The sequence below is a fragment of the Rhinoderma darwinii genome, chromosome 5 (genome assembly GCF_050947455.1).
Source record: "Rhinoderma darwinii isolate aRhiDar2 chromosome 5, aRhiDar2.hap1, whole genome shotgun sequence".
NCBI lineage: Eukaryota > Metazoa > Chordata > Amphibia > Anura > Rhinodermatidae > Rhinoderma > Rhinoderma darwinii.
This window is the reverse complement of record NC_134691.1, coordinates 316,188,856-316,211,085: the sequence shown is the minus strand read 5'-3', so window position 1 is coordinate 316,211,085 and position 22,230 is coordinate 316,188,856. Positions and strand designations below refer to the sequence as shown.

The 22,230-nt window shown below is 44.9% G+C and overlaps 1 protein-coding gene across 2 annotated transcripts in view; it reads right to left on the bottom strand.

The window, feature by feature from the left end:
- MPP7 (MAGUK p55 scaffold protein 7) overlaps positions 1–4,375 on the bottom strand; it is a 304,195-nt gene extending 299,820 nt beyond the window's left edge. The window contains exon 1 of one of the 2 annotated variants that reach the window (XM_075827506.1): positions 4,214–4,375. The gene's annotated coding sequence lies outside the window, so the exon portion shown is untranslated. The other variant, XM_075827508.1, reaches the window with a different exon arrangement.
- Positions 4,376–22,230: the final 17,855 nt, after the last annotated feature.

The following is a 22,230-nucleotide window of genomic DNA, read 5'->3' as shown; positions in this document are numbered from 1 at the left end:
GGACTTTCCTGACGTTTTCTTGGTTGCCATGGTCAGTAAAGAGCTTACAACACATCAAAGGGATCGGATTGTTGAAAGGCATCAGTCAGGAGACGGGTACAAAAAAATTTCCAAGGCACTAGATATACCATGGAACAGTGCAGATGGTCATCAAGAAGTGGATTACACAACAGTGACATTACCAAGAACTGGACGTCCCTCAAAACTTGATGAAAAGACAAGACGAAAGTTGATCCGAGAGGCTACCAAGGGGCCTACAGCAACATTACAGGAGCTGCAGGACTTTCTGGCAGGTACTGGTTGTGTAGTGCATGTGATAACAATCTCCCGTATTCTTCATATGTCTGGGCTGTGGGGCAGGGTGGCAAGACAGAAGCCATTTCTAACAAAGAAAAACATCCAAGCCCGGCTATGTTTTGCAAAGACCTACATCAACTCTGCCAAAAGCATGTGGGAAAACGTGTTATGGTCTGATGAGATCAAGGTTGAACTTTTTGGCCGTAATTCCAAAAGGTGTATTTGGAGCAAAGCCGATACTGCACACCACCAAAAGAACACAATCCCCACAGTGAAGCCCGGTGGGGGGCAGCATTATGGAGCACGCTGGGGGGCAGCATTATGAAGCACGCTGGGGGGCAGCATTATGAAGCACGCTGGGGGGCAGCATTATGAAGCACGCTGGGGGGCAGCATTATGAAGCACGCTGGGGGGCAGCATTATGAAGCACGCTGGGGGGCAGCATTATGAAGCACGCTGGGGGGCAGCATTATGAAGCACGCTGGGGGGCAGCATTATGGAGCACGCTGGGGGGCAGCATTATGGAGCACGCTGGGGGGCAGCATTATGGAGCACGCTGGGGGGCAGCATTATGGAGCACGCTGGGGGGCAGCATTATGGAGCACGCTGGGGGGCAGCATTATGGAGCACGCTGGGGGGCAGCATTATGGAGCACGCTGGGGGGCAGCATTATGGAGCACGCTGGGGGGCAGCATTATGGAGCACGCTGGGGGGCAGCATTATGGAGCACGCTGGGGGGCAGCATTATGGAGCACGCTGGGGGGCAGCATTATGGAGCACGCTGGGGGGCAGCATTATGGAGCACGCTGGGGGGCAGCATTATGGAGCACGCTGGGGGGCAGCATTATGCTTTGTGGCTGTTTCTCTGCAGCTGAAACTGGAGCTTAAGTCAAGGTGGAGGGAATTATGAACAGTTCCGAATGTCCGTTAAAGAGACTCCGTCACCACATTATAAGTGCCCTGTCTCCTATATAAGGAGATCGGCGCTATAATGTAGGTGACAGTAATGCTTTTTATTTAGAAAAACTATCTATTTTAAACCACTTTATGAGCGATTTTTAGCTTTATGCTAATGAGTTTTTTAATGCCCAAGTGGGCGTGTTTTACTTTAGACCAAGTGGGCGTTGTACAGGGGAGTGTATGACGCTGACCAATCAGCATCATGCACTCCTCTCCATTCATTTACATTGCACTAGCGATATACACAAACACTAACATTACTGTAGTGTCCTGATAATGAATATACATCACTACCAGCCAGGACGTGATGTTTATTCAGAATCCTGACACTTCTGAATATTTTCTGTGATATTCCAGCAAGGCAAGCGTAATCTCGTTTGAAATGACAGGCTACATGGTAATCTCGTGAGATTACGTTTGCCTTGCTGAAAATCTCACAGAGACGCTACAGACGTGTCAGGATTCTGAATAGACATCACGTCCAGGCTGGTAGTGATGTATATTCATTATCAGGACACTGCAGTAATGTTAGTGTTTGTGTATGAAGCTGCACATAGTGATATAGCTATATCGCTAGTGCAGTGTAAATGAATGGAGAGGAGTGCATGATGCTGATTGGTCAGCGTCATACACTCCCCTGTACAACGCCCACTTGGTCTAAAGTAAAAACACGTCCACTTGGTCATTAAGAAACTCATTAGCATAAAGCTAAAAATCGCTCATAAAGTGGTAAAAATAGATCGTTTTTCGAAATAAAAAGCATTACTGTCACCTACATTACAGCGCCGATCTTCTTATGTAGGAGATAGGGCACTTATAATGTGGTGACAGAGCCTCTTTAATATTGGCACAAAACCTGCAGCCTCTGCTAAAAAGCTGAAGATTAAGAGGAATTTCACCTTTCAGCACGACAACGACCCAAAGCAAAACCTCCAAATCAACAAAAGAATGGCTTCACCAGAAGATCAAAGTTTTGGAATGGCCCAGCCAGAGCCCAGACCTGAATCCCATTGAACATCTGTGGTGTGACCTGAAGACGGCTGTACACAGGAGATGCCCTCAATATCTGACAGATTTGGAGCGCTTTTGCAAGGATGTGCCATGCGGATAGACATCTACCCAAAAAGACTGAATGCTGTCATAAAGTCAAAGGGTAATTTAACAAAGTAGTTAGTTTAAGGGTGTGCGTATTTATGCAACCACATTCTTTTTGATCTTTCTATTTTTCCACACTAAAATATTTCTGTTTCTTTTTCAATACAATTGTACAGATAAATGATATTAGAGGTGGAAAAAGTTCTGAAACGATTCATCTTGGACTATTTTGTAACATGACAAAAACCTGGCATTTTAACAGGGGTGTGCAGACTTTTTATATCCACTGTACTGCCTGGGTGACTGTATACAGACACATAATATATACACCTGCAGGTCAGAGTAGAAATGATTAGAAAGATGCAGAATACACCTCATGTTGCTGCTCCGGTCATGATCTGTGCACACATATTATCTCCCATAAGGTACGGGCACCAGTCACAATCGTCCAGAATGACAGCGGGCACGTGTAGTGGGTCACATATCTTGTGGATGCCATTAAAAAGTACAAATAAGCCAGAGAGACTGCCAAATAACACGCTGCACCACATAATTAAGAACGATTCCATTTTCTAAGACACCGAAGAACATTTTATTTTGGTTATTGGAAAGGACGTGGTTACATAGTGACATGTGACAAACTCCTCAACGCGGCGTGCTCATCCTTTATACCGGACACACAGCGCACATGAACGACCAGCTGGAGTGTTGGGCTGGGTTCACACTGAGTTTTTTGCAGGAGGAAAATCTGCCTCAAAATTTAGTTTGGGATTTTGAGGCAGGTTTTCCTCTGCCTGTACACCGTTGAGCGCAGCGGGCATAAAACGCTGCGAAATATGCTTTCTCTGCCTCCCATTGATGTCAATGGGAGGTGAGAGGGGTAAATGCCCAAAGATAAGGCATGACCCTCCTTTTTCCCGCTCACAGAAAAAAACGCCTCTGCCTCCCTTTGAAATCAATGGGAAGCATTTTTGGCCGTTTTCTGGCACATTTTCCGACAGGCAGTTTTTTGTAAATGTTGCGTGACATACAGCACCAAAACGGACCATGCAAGTAACTATTTATCACATTGCTTCAATATATACAAATAATAGTAAATATCCCGGAGTCTCAGTGGGTATTGTATAGCAGTCGTGTAATAACACCACGGAAATACCACATCTAGGAACACCCAAGTAACAACACCACACAAGTAACCACATCTAAGACCAACGCACAATAATAGAACACCACACACACATTATAGCACCAGACAGAAGTAATACGACCGTCTTTGGAATAACACCATAAACGTAATACTACACATATAACATTACACATGTAGTAATAATAAAAAGGATTAAGATATAATATACATGTAATATATAATACTGCATTAGTAATACTATCATATATATACACACACATTAATACTACATGCAATAGTAAAAATATCAGTAATACTGCACAAATAGTAATACTGTATTAGGAATACTACATAATACAACATATGATAATACTAGATATGATAATACTACATATGATAATACTATATGGAACACTACATATGATAATACTGTAATAGTATATATGTAGCAGCACAGGGGAGCAGCACATATACACAGCAGTCATTGTGCACACAGTAAACAATGCACACCATCAGGAGTGACTAGTCCCCGTCTATGCAAATCATGCCCCTGTGCTGGAGGAGGGCAGGGGTGACACATGTGCCCGCTCCTGTAACAATATGCTGACATCCAGCAAACATGATCTCCTGCCTGCCCTGATCTCTCACCTCCATCGCCGGGGCCAGGAACCTGTCACCGCCTCAGGCGCCCCGCCTCCTACAATAGACAGGAGCCTCCTCCCGGTAGTAACTTACCGGAGCACCGAGTCCACCGAGCTCTGTATGCACCACACAATCCCGGATCCCGCAGCGCAGAGAGCGGGCGGCACCAGTACACGCTGCGTCACTCCCTCCTCTCCCCATAACCACGCCCGCACGCGGCCCGGCTCCGCCCACAGCGGCTACCCACGACTGGACACGCCCACTTACTCTACAAACCGCAGAAGGTGTGACGTCACTGTCCCGGCAGCGCACTGTTCCCTCAGGTGCGTCCTGCAGAGAGGAGAGTGACGCCCCGGCCTCTATGTGATCACTATGTGGAGAGGCGGCCACCATGCAAACAAGGAGTGGCGATCAGTATGGTCAATGTGGCTAAAGCTTGCCACAGACCTACGAGTCTGTCCACTATGTGACTATTACCCAATTTTCTTTTTAATCGGTCCAGGTATTTTGGGTCTTGAGGACCAGACACAGTTTTGCCATTTTTAGTAAGGCCTCATGCACACGACCGTGTTTTTGCGTCCGCAATTCCCCCGCAAATCCACGGGAGAATTGCGGACCCATTCTTTTCTATGGGGCCGTGCACACGACCGTAGTTTTTGCGGTCCGTGCACGGCCCGGGAACCCGGACCGCAGAAAGTACGGACATGTCCTATTATGGTCCGGAGTTGCGGTCCGGGCTCATTGAAAACAATGGCCCGGCCATGTGCATGTGCGGGCGGCTTGCGGCTGACAGTCCGCTGACAGTCCGCAGCCGGCTGACACGAAAATCACGGGCGTGCACACGGCTACGGTCGGGCTACGGTCGTGTGCATGAGGCCTAAGCGTTAGTTTAACAACTATCATTTTTTATTTGTCGGGCTATAGAGGTGATTTTTGCTGCTTTTTTGTGACCGATGAATGTTTTTCTCCTTTTATTATTTTTATACGCCTATTCTGAATTTTTAAGCTTATAGTTTGAAAAAAATACAAGTTTTAGGGTTAAAAAGTCACCAATTCTGTCACTCAATAATTGTGAAATTTATTTTTTATTTTTACCGTTTTTTGTCACTCTTGCCACTTCTTAAAAAATGTTTTTTTTCTTTGTTTTTTTTAATTAGCGGGGCTTAGCAGAAGGGGTTGGGGTACACGGATAGCACAAGATGCAACTAATATATTAAGAGGAGCGTCTTAGTAAATCAGTTGGATCGTACTCCTGCGGACTTAAGGCTAAGCCTGTCGTATAAAATGCCAGTCTTGGTAAATGTGCCCCCCCCCCCCCCCAGTATTACCCTAGTGTTGAACTTTTTATTAATGTTTGTCATTTGCCATTAATTTTTATATTTTACATATCTATTTTAGGGTAATTGGGTCACGGCTAGCATTACCACAATGATTGGAGGGGACGGTCATTTTTTGGGGGTATTTTATGTGTGTTTCTTTGCTTCATCTTTGTTTTTTATTTATATGGTCTGTTCCTCAAAGGTAAAAAAAGACCATGGGGTGACTTTATTGTTTTGATTTTTACACTTTTCGCACCACAGCTCCAGTTACAGGAGAACTCAGTCTGTTACAGCTCTGGCACACGACCAAGGTCGGGCCGTGAAAAAGGTACAGGTGAACGGGACTCCTGGCATCTTAGACATTTATGATGCTAGGAGTCTATGCCTTCCCACGAAACTCAATGGAGAGGCAGAGACTCCTAGCATTGGAAATGTCGATGATGCCAGGAATCCCGTTCACCTGTACAGTGGTCGGGCCGGGAAATCCGGCTGGCACGGACGGTTTTTCATGGCCCGATCTCGGTCGTGTGTAACAGCTGTTATACAGTAGTGACTATTGTCACGGTTATAACTGTGCTGAGTCTAGTCAGACCCAGCAGCAGCCTCCAACTACCGGCATCCCATCGATCATGTGACCAGTCACATGATCACCAGGACCAATACAAATATATATTCCATACACAGCGCACATTGAGCGTTGTGTACATGAGTTCAGAAAAGACAGAAGTTGTTTATATAGCGCTTCTATCTTCTCTCCATGGTCCCTTGGGCAGCCACCTAAACCTGCGCCGTATATGTACAATGGTGCCTGCACTACCCGCCGTATACAGTGGCGGATCATCATTAGGGCAGTTCGGGGGTTCCCGGGGGGCCCATGGCCATTCGAACCGCACATGACCACACGGGCCCCCTCATGCCTGGTGGCGTCTCTAGAACAGGAGAGGGCCCGCTGCTAGCGGCAGCCACATTCATTTGTATCTGAGTCCTCAGGACTCAGATACAAATGAATATTATATGCTGCAGGCCACGTTAGGCTTGCAGCCTGTAAGACGCTGGGAAGACTCCCTGTGCAGGCCGGCGTGATGAGGTACTGCATCACGCCGGTGTGCGCATGCGTCTAGTCCGGAGGATTCACATGCGTCCAGCTGGAGCGGCTGCCACGGGGCAAGGTAAGTAAAATATATATATTTTTTTTAGGTGTGGGTAGGCTGTGTACACATTCAAGGAGGAGGGGAGCTCTGTGTGACACTACAAAGGGGGGGAGTGCTCTGTGACACTATATGCCTATATACAAGGGGGGAGCGCTGTGTGCACTATATACAAATGGGGAGCGCTGTGTGCACTATATACAATGGGGGAGCGCTGTGTGCACTATATACAAGGGAGGAGCGCTGTGTGACACTATATACAAGGGGAGAAGCGCTGTGTAGCCCTATATACAAGGGGTGGAAGTGCTGTGTGCACTATATACAAATGGTGAGCGCTGTGTGCACTATATACAAAGGGGAGCGCTGTATGCACTATATACAAGGGGGAGCGCTATGTGGCCCTATATACAAGGGGAGAAGCGCTGTGTAGCCCTATATACAAGGGGGGGAGAACTATGTGACCCTATATACAAGGGGGGAGAGGAACGCTGTGTGGCAGGAGGCCGGCCTGGACGAAGAAACACTGAATTCTTGGTAAGTATAAGTTTTTGCTTTTTCGCCGCAAAAAAACGCAACATCTGCTGTTTGTTGCAGGTTTTACTTCCCCATTGAATTCAATGGGGAAAAACTGCAACAAATAAGCAGCGTTTACGCAAATACAATTGACTTGCTGCGGATTAAAAAACTGCACAGCAGGTCAATTTCTGAGCAGTTTTTCCACTCAGCATTTAGACAGTGTGTGGATGAGATTTCTTCAAATCTCATCCACTCTGCTGCTACTGTATTATGCTGCTGATTTTCCGCAACTAAATCCGTTGCCGAAAATCCACAGTATTTACGCTACGGGTGAACTTACACTAAGGCTGAATGCACACGTTGCGTATTACGTGCAGATTCGCTGCACATATTTTCATGCATATTTTCATGCAGCAAATCCGCAGCATAATACAATACCTGCAACGTAAATGAGATTTCAAGAAGTCTCATCTACACAGTGTAGATTTCTTCTGCGCGTAAATTGACCTGCGGTGCGTATTTTAAAATCTGCAGCATGTCAATTTATCCTGTGTTTCCGCTTGCGAATTGTATCTGACTAGTTTTAAAGAGAAATGCACCAAAATACGCAGAATAAAACTGCACCTATTTCCGCATCAGAATGTAAATACCACACCTAAAAACGCATAAAAAAACGCACCATTAGGTGATTTTCCACATCAAATTATGTGCATGTAGCTTAATACAAAACCTCAGCAGTTGGAGAAACATTTGGGTATGTTCACACGCTTAGCAAAAAACGTCTGAAAATACGGAGCTGTTTTCAAGGGACAACCGCTCCTGATTTTCAGCCGTTTTTTAAACAAAATTTTGCTTTTCGCCGCGTTTTTTTACAGCGTTTTTGGAGCGGTTTCTCTATAAGAATCAATGAAAAACAGCTCCAAAAATGTCCCATGCACTTCTTTTTCGTGGGCGTATTTTTTAAAAATGCCCTGTCAGAACAGAACGCTGTATTTCCCATTGAAATCAATGGGCAGATATTTGGAGGCGTTCTTCTTCGGATTTTCGAAAAACAGCCAAAAATAAGCAGTGTGCACATACCCTAACTGCTTTTTCCTGTTCACTACAAATTGCTAAATTTGTGTTAGGGTATGTTCACACGCTTAGCAAAAAACGTCTCAAAATACAGAGCTGTTTTCAAGGGAAAACAGCTCCTGATTTTCAGACGTTTTTTGAGCCACTCACAATTTTCGCAGTGTTTTTCTCAGCGTTTTTTACAGCCGTTTTTGGAGCTGTTTTCAATAGCCTATGAAAAACAGCTCCAAAAACATCCCAAAAAGTGTCCTGCACAGAACGCCTTTTTTCCCATTGAAATCAATGGGAAGATATTTGGAGGCGTTCTGCTTCCGATTTTTCCGGGCGTTTACGGCCTGAAAAACAGCCGTGTGAACATACCCTTATAATACACAACACAAAAAGAATAATATTGAGATTGTGATAGTAAAAAAAACTCTGTAATTGGGGGCGTGGCCTGGATGCTGACTGTGGCGGACGCTTAGTTCGGAGCTCCGTCTTCAGACCTCGAAGCGACGGTTCTAAAGCAACCTACAGCCGACTTACCTGACCTTCCTCGGTTGCCCTGATCACGGAAAGGATGATGACCAGGAAACGGGGTAACAAGTCCGATCCGAAAGTTTGACGGACTTCTTTTCCACCCGAAGCACGAGACGTGATGGGATCCAAGATGGCGCCGGCTCCAACGACTCCGGCGCTAGTGGCAGGGACTCGGGGTCGGCTTCCCCCGCTGCCTCTCTGGGTGAGTCCTCACATACCCATGATTGCCCCGCGATTGTCTCTATGGATAGAGGAGGGGAGGTGCTCTCTTCTCCTGGCTCGCTACAAGCGGCCCACGCTGTCATGGCAGAGGACCGGCAGCTAGATTTGGGGGAGGACTTGCTGACAGGCAGCCCTGCTAGGCAGAGATCCCGGTTGTCTGGGGCAGAAGACGCACAGGTAGAAGGGGATCCTATCTCTAATTCCCCCCCCCCCCCCAGATAAGGTGGCATCATAAACGTTTATTAAGGGCCTTGTAAGGATCTGGCTAAAATCACTGCCAAGCTTAATACCTCCATAGATGATCTGGGTTATAGGGTGGACCATGTGGAAAACAAAATGGGGGATTTCACTCAGGCCCATAATGATCTGGTTGACGCACATTATGCGTTGGAAGAGGAACACCCCAAAATACGCCTGAAAACACTACGTGTGCACATACCCTTAGGATTCGATGAGGATTTAGTTGTGGATTCTGCACCCAAATCCTCACCAAATCCGCTGACGTTCCGCATCCAATGCAAGTGAATTGTATTTTTGTATCCCCATTCATATACAGTGTAAAAAATCTGTGCGGTATAATGAAGCGACTGTGAATCTTAATATCCACAGCATTTTCATTATTTTCGAGGATTATGCACAGTAAGGGTATGTGCACACGATGAGAGGCTTTTACGGCTGAAATGACAGACTGTTTTCAGGAGAAAACAGCTGCCTCGTTTCAGACGTAATTCCTCCTCCTCGTATTATGCGAGGCGTCTGTGACGCTCGTAAATCTTGAGCTGCTCTTCATTGAGTTCAATGAAGAACGGCTCAAATTACGTTGCAAAGAAGTGTCCTGCATATAATGTATATAAGTGTCCTGCACTTCTTTGCCGAGGCAGTCAATTTACGCATCGTCGTTTGACAGCTGTCAAACGACGACGCGTAAATGACAGGTCGTCTGCACAGTACGTCGGCAAACCCATTCAAATGAATGGGCAGATGTTTGCCGACGTATTGTAGCCCTATTTTCAGGCGTAAATCGAGGCATAATACGCCTCGTTTACGCGTGAAAATAGGTCGTGTGAACACAGCCTAAAGCTGCGGATTGGCCCCATTGAATTACAAAAAGTTATAATGGAAGTGCGCATCAGAGGGCACTACTACTATTTTCATTTTTAAATTACATCTCTTATAAAGCTGTTTTGTACCAAGAATAAATGGAAACCTTAAGAGGAAGAGTGTTCTTCGCTAGCTCCCATCATGCATGTGGGCTGTCATGTGGACCTTACTTTATCAGCGTTCAGTTCATTAGGCATTCTTACTTTCGGCTTGTGTATTAATCCAAGTAGTCACAAAAGGCACAGACATTACCCCGTGTCCCAGATTCAGTGGGACTTCCCCGAAAGTCTCCCCGTCCCATTATCTGCAGACCCATCAAGGGGAAACTACAATTTCATGTTATGCTGCCTCCTACTCATGAAGGGACCTTATGCGAGTCATCTGCAGACACTATATGCAGGTTGTGGCAGTTACTTTATATTAAGGGGATATGGCAGGCACTTCGTATGGAGGCATGAGTAAGACACTTATGGGAGACATGTGGCAGGCACTTTATTTGGTGGGGCATTTTGCTGCACTGTGTATGGGCCCATGTGGCTGCACTGTACATGGTGAGTATGTGGCAGTCACCTATGAGGGGCATGTGGCAGACATTATCTATGGTGGACACGTAGATGGCACTTTATATTATAATGCATGTAGCTGGCACTTGGGATGGTCCTCTGACTACTACTGTGTATCGTGGTGTACGCTTATTTCTGGATGAAGCGGCTGTCACTTTATTTGCACCCTTTATCTGTCATTGTTAAAGGGACAACAAAAGCACCTAGATCTGCAGAGTGTGTTGTGCGCACCACTGGGTGCTGTCCTTTTTACATCTGAAGGTACAGGTGGAATAGAGTATGACTGCATGATCAGACTACCCAGGATTTGTTAGTAGTCTGTAACCATGGAGACACACAGGTTTGTATAGGATCTGTAGACACAAATAGTAGGAGTTTTTTTATTACTTTTTACATTAGATGCATTGAAGCACTTAAAAAATTACTGCAAACCCTGATTAATGTAGGTGTTTTATCTCTCGAAAGAATACATTTAATGGAAGCATGATGTAGGTGACTGCCTATATTGACCGTCATACACCATAATAAATATGGAGTTATCTTACTATACAGATCCTGTTCCCTGCGGCACAGCAGATAAGACACCTCTTTGCTGCTAAATTTGAACAATTGACAATTGAATTACGATTTGTGTTATTACATTACTTCTGAACTAATTAAGTAATTAGCGGCAAAAGCTATAAAGTGAACGGTGACGAATGACCTCACTGTCTCCTTGCTTCTAGCTAACTTAGTTTATTCAATCAATCTCCTTCTTTAAAGGTCAGGCAGTCATTCTTGTCTGCTCACATAGACTTTGTCACCACTTCCTTTTAGGCCTCATTTACACGAGCGTATTATACGCGCGTGCGACGCGCATGCTTTTCACGCGTGTCGTACGCACCCATAATAGTCTATGGGGCTGTTTAGACGATGCGTGAATTTTGCGCTGCGTGAGTGCGTTGCGTAAAACTCACGACATGTTCTATATTCTTGCGTTTTTCACGCAACACGCACCCATTGACTTCAATGGGTGCGTGAAAACAACGCATGCCACACGGACGGTCCTGCGTTGCATGCGCGAAAATCACGCAAGAGCTGTCAAAAGGATGAATGTAAACAGAAAAGCACCACGTGCTTTTCTGGTTACAAACATCCAAACGGAGTGTCAAATTAGAGATGAGCGCACCGAACTTCACCGGGTTCGGCCGAACTCGTTTTGACCGAACCCGGCAAAAAATGTTCGGGTACGCGACGTCAGGAGACAGTCACTGCCCACGGTGCTCAAAGACTTAAACTGTTTCAGCACCATGGACAGTGACTTTCGATCACAATATACATATACGTGTAAAAAAAAACAGAAGTTCGGACTTACCGATAAGTCCCGGCTCCTTCCTCCAGTCCGACCTCCCGGGATGACAATTAAGGCCAAGTGACAGCTGCAGCCAATCACAGGCCAAGCACAGGCTGCAGCCAATCACAGGCTGCAGCGGTCTCATGGCCTGCCGCGTCATCCTGGGAGGTGGGGCCGGATGACAAGAGAGGGACGCGTCACCAAGGCAACGGCCAGGAGACCGGACTGGAGGAAGCAGGCAGTTCATGGTAAGTTTGAAAGTCTTTTTTTATTCACAGGTTGGTGTATATTGTGATCGGCAGTCACTGTCGAGGGTGCTGAAAGAGTTCCTGCCGATCAGTTAGCTCTTTCAGCACCTTGGACAGTGACGAGCGTTGACTAGCCTCATCTCTATGATGGCGGCTGCGCGAAAATCACGCAGCCGCGCATCATACACGGATGACACACGGAGCTGTCAATTGCCTTTTGCGCACGCAAAACGCAGCGTTTTTTTGCGCGCGCAAAACGCACACGCTCGTGTAAATGAGGCCTTAATGTATATATTGTAACCTAATGAGAGTGCTGCTTAAAGGAACAGTGTCATCACAATTTTTTTTTTAATATGTTAAAGATGTTAGTGCTTTATTAAAAACGTTTATATTTATTTGTGTGTTTGTGTTTTACTTTTTCTTATTTTTACACTTTTTCTTCTCTATGGGGGCTGCCATTTTTTGTTCCATTTCTGTATGTGTCAATTAACGACACATACAGACATGGAATACGGCAGCCACAGTCCCATAGAGACTGCGAACGGGTCCCGTCCCATCCACTTCTGTGTACGCCGTCTGTGTGGGAACTGCGCATGCGCCGCTCCCACACAGTCCAACTTGAAATTGGCGCCGTCCGGCGCCATTTTCCTGTGGACCGGAAGTCGCGGCCGGACAGTAATATTACTACTTCCGGTCGCGGCTTCCGGACTTGTGCACTTGGACCAGCGGCAGCAGACGGAGCGGACGGGCCGGAGGGAGCCGCGGCGGCAGGAGCAGGTAAGAGATTTCAATGTATGTTCGTGTTTGTGTGTGTCTACTACTGTATGTAAACCTACTACACTGTGTGTTAGCTCAAAAAATGGTGACACACAGTGTAGGAGGTTAGACCGTTCAAACCCCTCGTTTATCCCGGCACTAGCCAGGATAAAGGAGGGGGGGGGTGCTGAGAGCTCACTAGAGCGAGGGCTTTTTACCCAATTTTGCAATGCTGCAATTTTGGGAATAGCTCCATCTAGTGACCAGCAATGGGAAATATTATAAATTTGAATTAATTTATAATATTTCCTGACTCGTGAAAAAAATAAAAAAAATTTGAACAATGTTTAATCACCTACACACTAAATGTTTAATTAAAAAAAAAAAAAACATGTTTTTCTGGCAACACTTTACCTTTAAAGTAACTAAACCTTCAACAAACTTCTGACATGTCAGAAGTTTTGACCGGTGGGGGTCTGAGCACTGACACACCCGCCGATCGCTAGAACGAAGCGGCAGAAGCGTTCGGGTGAACGCTGAGCTGCTTAGTTTCTGATCGGCTTTTTTCGTAAAGCAAATGTAGCGGTGTATGGGCCCATAGACTTTCTATTGAATCCGTATACAGCTACATCAGCTTTCAGAGTAAAGCCGATCAGAAACCAAGCAGCTTAGGGCTGACCCGAGCGCTTCTGCAGCTTCGTTCTAGAGATCGGTGGGGGTCTCAATGCTCGGACCCCTACCGATCAAAACTTCTGACATGTCACTATGACCTGTCAGAAGTTTGTTGAAAGTTTAGTTACCCTTTAATATCAATAGTTGGAGTGTGCATCAACCCAATATATTGCATACTTCCTTTTCTTAAGCTGGCCATACATATTAGATGTATGTCGGCCGAACTCACCGATTTCGGCGGGGCCGGCCAACCATATATTGTGTATGGCGGCATCCCGACTCTCCCCGGAGAGCAGATGGTAAGGGTCAGGCATGTTGAATTTCAACATGTTCAATTGTTTTTTTGTTCGTTAGTAGATAAGCCGGTTCTGAGCTGACCATGCATGTGTAAGGCTACATTCAGACAAGCGTATCCGATTTGCGAGCATAAAAAACGCAGCGTTTTTCCTACATTTCTTGTCTGTGTGCGTTGCGTATTGGCATCAGTGTACTTTGCGTGTGGCATGCGTTTTTCACATCCGAGCAAGCACTTAATTTTAAAAAAATAATAATTATTTCTCTGCTTTTTAATGTATTTGTCGTCCGTGTGCTGTCCATGGTTTTCACGCACCCATAGACTTCAATGCGCAACTAGTTGCGTGAAAACGTACCAATATAGGCCATGCAGTGAGTTCCCAGGCAACGGACATGCGCTGCGTGAAAAACAATGCATGTGTGAATGGCCTCATTGAATTGCATGGGTCCAAGTTCTGTGAGTGATGTTAACGCACAGCACACAGACGAGTATTACAATAGTCTGAATGAGCCCTAAGGAAGAGTCAGGAGGAACAGCTGTCAGCCGAACGACAGCTATGTAAAGTGTATGACCTGTTTAGACTGCTATGGGCCCATATTGTGCCTTTGTGTGCCTCTGATTACATATGGAGTCCGTGAGAAAAGAATTGTATTTCCTATCACGAAAGTGTTCTCCTCTAGAAGCATTGCTCTTCTAGGGGAGGCACCATACACTGGCACTAAAGTGCCGACAGGTCCATAATATGGATGGTGGTGACTCTGTGACGCAGTACAGGGTCCGTTCCTACGGCTTTGCCACGTGCATCAGGCTGTATTCGGTTCCCTACTCCAGTGTCCCTAAATTCGCTCAATACTACTTGTGGGTCTTAATCAATTTTGCCAACAATTAACAATATTTTTATCACTTATTGTGGCTTGGGTCGTATCACAACGATATTTGACTTTTGTAAATTTTCTTGCATTATCTGTATGATATCGTAATTACATTTCACAGTACAGAAATCAATCTATCACGTTGATTCCAACACCCATCAGTGATTACAATATATCCTTGTTTTTTTAGGTACGGGATAACACTTAGCATAGGTTGCAAACTGCATTTCATACTCAAGGATTCAGTTACTTAGCATGTGCCTTCACCTTTAGCGGAATAATAAAAGTTTTATTTATTACGTTTATAGGTGAATCAGTCCTTTAAAATGTTGTCTGGTTTAGAAAATGTATTTTCAAATGCCCTATTCGGGAATTTTTAGTTAATATAGGGAAATGTCTCATTCAGAGTCTATATCAATTAGTCGGAGTACAAAGTAACTACAAAGAGTGTCCCTCTATCTTGCTGTAGGACTCAACACATCTGAAAATGCATTGCTTTTAATGGGCAACATGTAATGCTTTATTTCACCTGTGGTGGCACTGCAGAAGAAATAAATACTTGCTTTCAGATTCTACCGAAGATTAAATGATCAATGAGGGTCACGAAGGGAAAAATCTGTGGTAATCCTATTTTGGGGGGACCCTTCTAACAAAGAGAGTTTGTAAAAAGCAGAAATACCTGTACATGTTGTATAATATTGCAGTAGTGCCCCTCCATAGAGTACTGACATATATGACTTCCTATACTTCTACTCTCAATTTAGATTGTATTTATTATGTTATTTGCCGATTTGTACTATTTTTTGCGCATTTCTGCATTTTTACATTTAGTATATTGCTTATAATTCTCTTTTGGCACAAGATAACAATGGCATTTTTAATACTTTGAGAGAAAGGCAAATAGTAGCAAATATTGTCCAGCGGTTTAAGAAGATCATGGTGCATTATATAACAGGACAGTGCAGCAGCCTATAAGTCATGCCTGCAGCGTCTTAAGTAATTGGGATACACAAATATTGGGAAATAAAAATATTAAAAAAATAACTTTTCCCATTCCCCCCACAAAAAAATTAACATATCTGGTCACCTCATCTCAAAATGGTATCAATAAAAACTACAGTTCGCCCCGTAAATAACAAGCCCTCGCACTGCTCTATCTATAGAAAAATAAAAAAGTTATGGCTCTCAGAATATGGTGACACAAAACAAATAAATTTAAAAAAAATATAAAAATAGTTTTTTTCCTTGTAAAAGTAGTAAAACATTAAAAAAACAATATAAATTGGGTATTACCGTAATCATATAGACCCGCAGAATAAAGTTACCATGTCGTTTTTACTGCACGATGAACACCGTAAAATCTATACACAAAAAACAATGGAGGAATCACTGTTATTTTGTTTCCCAGTACATTACATGGCACAATAAATGGTGCCTTGAAAAGCTACAACTCATTCTGTAAAAATCAAGAAAAATAGCTGCGGAGGGAAGCAGAAAATTAAGCTTTTTTTCATTTGAAGCATCTTTTGAGGCGTTTTTCATAGTGTTCAATGGAAAATCAGCTACAAAAACGCCTTAAAGGGAAGGTGTCATGATATTTTTATTATTATTATTATTATTATTATTATTATATTGCTTTTAATAAAATATAAAAACATTTTTTATTAGTGTTGTCACTTTCTAATTTTTACTGTGTTCAAACTTTTACTTCTCTATGGGGGCTGCCATTTTATTTTTCATCTCTGTATGTGTCGATTAACAACACATACAGAGATGGAATACGGCACATACAACCCCATAGAGAATGCGAAAGGGAGCCGTTCCATTCTCAGAAGCGTACGCCGTCTGTGTGGGAACAGCGCATGCGCTGCTCCCACACAGACCAGAACAAAGCTCTTTCGCAGAGCGAAATCCGGCGCCATTTTCATGTGGACCGGAAGCCGCGGCCGGACAGTAAGATGACGACTTCCGGCCACATGTTTAACGAAGCGAAGGCGCAAGGAATAGAAGCGTAGACCAGCGGAGGCGGCGGCAAGTAATTTACGTTTGTGTATGTGATGTCTGTATTATGTTCGTGTGATACTGTCTGCTGAGCCCTGTATCTAATCCTCCTACACTATGCAGTCGCTCAGAAAATGGCGGCACACTGTAAAGGATCTGCCAGGCACAGCTTCGGGGTTAACTCCCAGAACTAATCAGTCAGCACCTGAGAATACATCCCTGAGACTGACTCCTGCTTCCACCCTTCAGGCTGGCAGGCTTAGGAGTCGGAGAGCCTATCGTAACCTGGCCAGACTCAGCTAGCTCCCGCCCTCGGTCTATTTAAGCCTTCACTTCCTGTCCCTCGGTGCTTGTGATTCTTTCCTTGTGGTTTCCTGGCCCAGCTACAGCTCCTGCTATTTTTGATCCTGCTCCATACAGACCCTGGCTTACCGACTACTCTTCTGCTTTTCGTTTTGTACCTCGCACACTCCTGGCTTGACTCGGCTCGTTCACCACTCTGGTTGCTCACGGTGTTGCCGTGGGCAACGGCCCCTTTTCCTTGCTTGTGTCACTTTGTATGTTTGTCGTGTTTGTCGTGCACTTACTGAGCGCAGGGACCGCCGCCCAGTTGTACCCCGTCGCCTAGGGCGGGTCATTGCAAGTAGGCAGGGACAGAGTGGCGGGTAGATTAGGGCTCACTTGTCCGTCTCCCTACCCCCTGCCATTACACACACAGTGTAGGAGGTTTGAAAATGCAAACCCTTCCTTCTCCTGGCACTAGCCAGAAGAAGGGAGGGGGGATTGTGTGAAGACACTAGAGGAGAGTGTGTCCACCCCAAATTTGCAGCATAAATCAATGAGGCTGCTTTACCACAGTGACCATGCTGCAATTTTTGGAACTGCTCCCTCTAGTGCCCAGCACATGGAAATGTTATAAATTAGAATCTAATTTATAATATTTCCTGACTTGTGAAAAAAATTAAAACAATGTGTAATCACTCAAATACTAATTGTTTAACTGAAAAAAAAAGTAATAATTTCTAGTGACACATTCCCTTTAAGAAGTGACATGCTACTTCTTTTTACGAGGCTTATTTTTACGAAAGTTCTTTTTAAATTTAGTAGCGTAAATAAACACCTCATGTGAACAGCACAGTGTATTTCCCATTGAATTCAATGGGAAGCTGTTTGTGGGTGTTTTATTAGTGTTTAAAATACTCCTGAAAAAACTATGTGTGAACATTCCCTTATTTTCATAAGACTGATACACATGGAGAGAGAGAGGAGAGCAAGGAAATATCTGTGAATACTTGTATGCAGGTGGTATATCCAACTTCTTCGTTCTGGCAGCTAGGCACAAGACTACTTGTGGCTTGTATCAATACAATACGTCACCAGTCCGTCTACTGTATTGTAGAGATTTGTTAGAAATGTCAGAATTATTCCCTAATGAATGATTACAATGATAAAATCACACAGAAGCCTCTATAACTTATTATAATATAACATTTTCATTGCTTATTATGTCCACCGATTGATTACCTTTATTACAGTTTTCATTCTTTTTTTTTTCTTTTCTTCACTGCAGGGATATCTTTCCATGTTTCCTATAAACACCTCCAAAGTTCATTCATAGAATTTGTGAGGATTTTCTGCTTCTCCAAATCGAAATAATCCCGAGCACATTCAGTAATGTTGAGATGTGGGCACTAGGATGACCAGTCCATTGTTCTGAGAACACCAGCAGCTGCGTTGTTTGACCTCCATATCCTAATCTATTACTCGGCTCCTTTCTTTTGTTGTATTACATTTTCCCACAACCAAACGCTTTCCAGAGGATATTTCATGATGTATTAAAATGTGTTTGTACTTATTATTATTCATGATGTCTTAATGAAAAAAAATCAACCACTACAAATGTTTTTGCACGTTCCCAAGTCTGCACTCATCCTTTACCATGCTTGTCTTTGTATGCTTTACCATTACCCTTCCATGGAAATAAAGCTTCAACCCCTGAAAAACAGCCCCAGACGATTATCCCTCCTCCACTATATTTTACAGTAGGCACTATACATTCCGGTAGGTAGCGTTCTCCTGGCAGCCGCCAAACCAGACTTGTCCATCAGACTGCCAGATAGTGAAATGCAATTCATCACTACAGAGAACACGTGTCCTTTGCTCCAGACTCCAGTGTTGGCGGGCTTTACACCACTCCAGCAGATGCTTGGCATTGTGCATGGTGATGTTAGGCTTTCATGAACTGACTTGTGGCAAAGGTGGTATCTTATTACAGTGCCACAGTTAAAGTTACTAAGCTTTTTAGTGCGACTCCTACTTCTACTGAAGATTGTCTATGGAGATTACATGGCTGTGTGTTTGACTTTTTGCACTTGTTTGTAATAGGTCTAACTGAAAAACAAGTTGTGTAGTTAGGAGGGGTGTCCACTTAGTTTTGGCCACATTGGGTACTTCCTTCTGTTATTTACAATGATCACAAATTTAGACGTTAGTCCATGAAACCTTGCTCCACACCTCAGATGTCCAGTTTCAATGTTCTAGAGCAAGTGTTCATCTATCTTGTCTATTTGCTTCTTGATATTGAGTTCTCACAGTGGATGGAAGAACAGAAAGGTCTGTGGATTTTTTCAGCTGTGGTGGAATGCAGCTTGATTTTTTCCTATCTGTCACAGTATTGGTAGTCTACCCTAGTTTTGCAGAATTGTTAGAATTCCCATTTTCTCTATATCCTTTGACCTAACTCAGTAGAGTACCGCGGGGTACCTTCAGTGGGTACGGGTTTTGACGCAATAATGGTACCCATAAGTTCTAGCGGAACACGACCCAATATGAAGGTGATTTAGGGTCCATTACTTGATGCTACAAACAATTTTTGGGGTATTATTCAACAAATATATTAATGTAAAGTAGAATCTTATTAGAATTTGTTGATAATATGACCTGTGTTCATGACATACAAAACAACAGCTTCATACAGAATGTCATTAAAAGTGGATGTGTACATGTTCTGTAGGCCCTCAGAATGGTTTCCTATGGTGGTCTAAGGTACGCCAGCCCGACACTAATCATTTTTATTCATTTTTTGAACTCCAGTTTCAAATACTCCAGTTTTTCACTTTTACGCTTTGTCCCGGAGACTTTGGTCGAATTTTGAAAGAAAACTTGAACGGAGTGTTTTTTGTTAGAATTCTGTAAATCCCTTAAGCTGCTGTTCAAACATTGGCAGAAACAGGTCATTACCTTCTTTGTTTAAATAAAGGATTATTACAGGAAGATTATGTCTGAAGGAAAAGACTTCTCTATTTATGTTAGCACTGAAGATGCGTAGAACGATCAGGTAAAATGTATTTCATAGAGAAGACTGTCAAGTGGTCTGGGGTCCGAAGGCGGAAATAAAAACAGACAGGTGAATCTTCTATCATCACGTGTGTATTAATATTTGACAACATGTTAAATTCCATATACCTGTGTCACGGAGCGGGTTAGTGGACCCACTAGGCCGTACCGCCGTAGCGGGAAGGCAGCTGGCCAAACCACAGGAAACCCCAGAAATACAATGTCCCGCACAAGGGTACCTGAATAGTCCAGATGGTGGCCGCAGCTCTGGCACAGATGAGATGGGTGCAGCAGATGGCGCCAAACGTGGCGGATGACACAGGAGTCGCAAGTTGCGCCAGACGAAGCGGATTCCTCCGGACGTGGCAGATGACACAGGACGTGGCAGATTCCTCTGGACGTGGCAGATGACACAGGACGCGGCACGACTTGATACTAAGGCAAAGCACGGGAAACAGGAACGGGGAACAAGGCACGGGTAACAACAGGAACGGGAAACACTAAGGGACCATTTGCAAGACAGACTGGGAAAACTAACAACGCTCAGGCAAGGATTAGAAGGCCAGGGGCCTTCTTATAGACCAGGAAATCGTGGCAGTTGATGATGATGACGATTTCCTTATTGCGCGCACTGGCCCTTTAAGGCCGGACGCGAGCGTGCGCGCGCACCCTACGGGACACAGCCGAACGGAGCGGAAGTGAGCGCTGGCGTCTCCTAGGAGGGAGACGGGGACCAGCGCTCACAGATCCATGGCTGCGGGTGTCGGGAGGTGAATGAACCCGACGGCCCGCGGCCATGGACGCTACAGTATCCCCCCTCTTACGCCCCCTCTTCTTGGAGCTAAAGTGAGAGAGGAACTTTTTGATAAGAGCAGGGGCGCTGAGGTTCTCTTCTGGCTCCCAGGACCTCTCCTCAGGACCAAACCCTTTCCAGTCCACCAAATAGAAAGTCCTTCCTCCTACCCTTTTGCAGTCCAGGATCTCCTTTACCTCGAATACATCAGAGGGACCGCAGGAAGCAACTGTGGAACTAGAAGTCTTGCTGTAGCGGATCAGGACCACTGGTTTCAGGAGGGACACATGGAAGGAGTTAGGGATTCTGAGGGTAGGAGGCAGCCGCAGCTTATAGGAGACAGGGTTGATTTGTTTCAGGATCTCGAAAGGACCAAGGAACCTGGGAGCGAACTTGTAAGAAAGCACCCTCAAGCGAATGTTCCAAGAAGACAGCCAGACTTTAGTCCCAGGAAGATACTGAGGCGGCTCTCTTCTCCTAGTATCCGCCAGCAAAATAGAGGACCGGGTCTGTTGCCAGATTTGCAGGAAGTCCCCATATGCAGAGTCAGCAGCGGGTACCTGAGATGAAGTAGATACAGGAAGAGGGACTCTGGGATGTTGACTGTACACGATGTGAAACGGAGTGGAAGTGGTGGACTCGCTTGTGTGGTTGTTGTAAGAAAACTCGGCCCATGGAAGAAGCTGTACCTAGTTATCGTGCTGTGAAGAGATGAAGTGGCGGAGATAATTTTCCATGATCTGGTTGATCCTCTCAACTTGCCCATTGGACTGGGGGTGATAGGCTGAGGAAAAGTCCAAACTCACATCCAGGAGTTTACAGAGGGCTCGCCAGAACTTAGAGGTAAACTGAACACCCCGATCTGACACGATGTGAAGAGGTAAGCCATGCAAGCGGAAGATGTGCTGAATGAAGAGACTCGCCAGACGAGGAGCAGAGGGTAGGCCGGTCAGCGGGATAAAATGAGCCATCTTAGAGAGCCGGTCCACCAACACCCAGACAGTGTTACATCCTGCTGAGGGGGGAAGGTCTGTGACAAAGTCCATTGCAATGTGCTGCCAGGGGGCGTTGGGTACAGGCAGAGGTTGAAGCAAGCCGGCATGCTTGCTGTGAGTCACTTTGTTAGAGGCACACACCGTGCAAGCAGAGACAAAGTCCAGAACATCTTTAGGTAGCGTGGGCCACCAGAAGTGACGAGCAATCAGGTCTTGGGTTTTACGGACACCAGCGTGCCCAGCCAGTTTAGAACTGTGTCCCCAGCGGAGAATTCTTTTTCTGTCTGCCAACCAAACAAAAGTCCTCCCAGGAGGGATGTCTCTAACCTGCAGAGGATTAGCAGTGA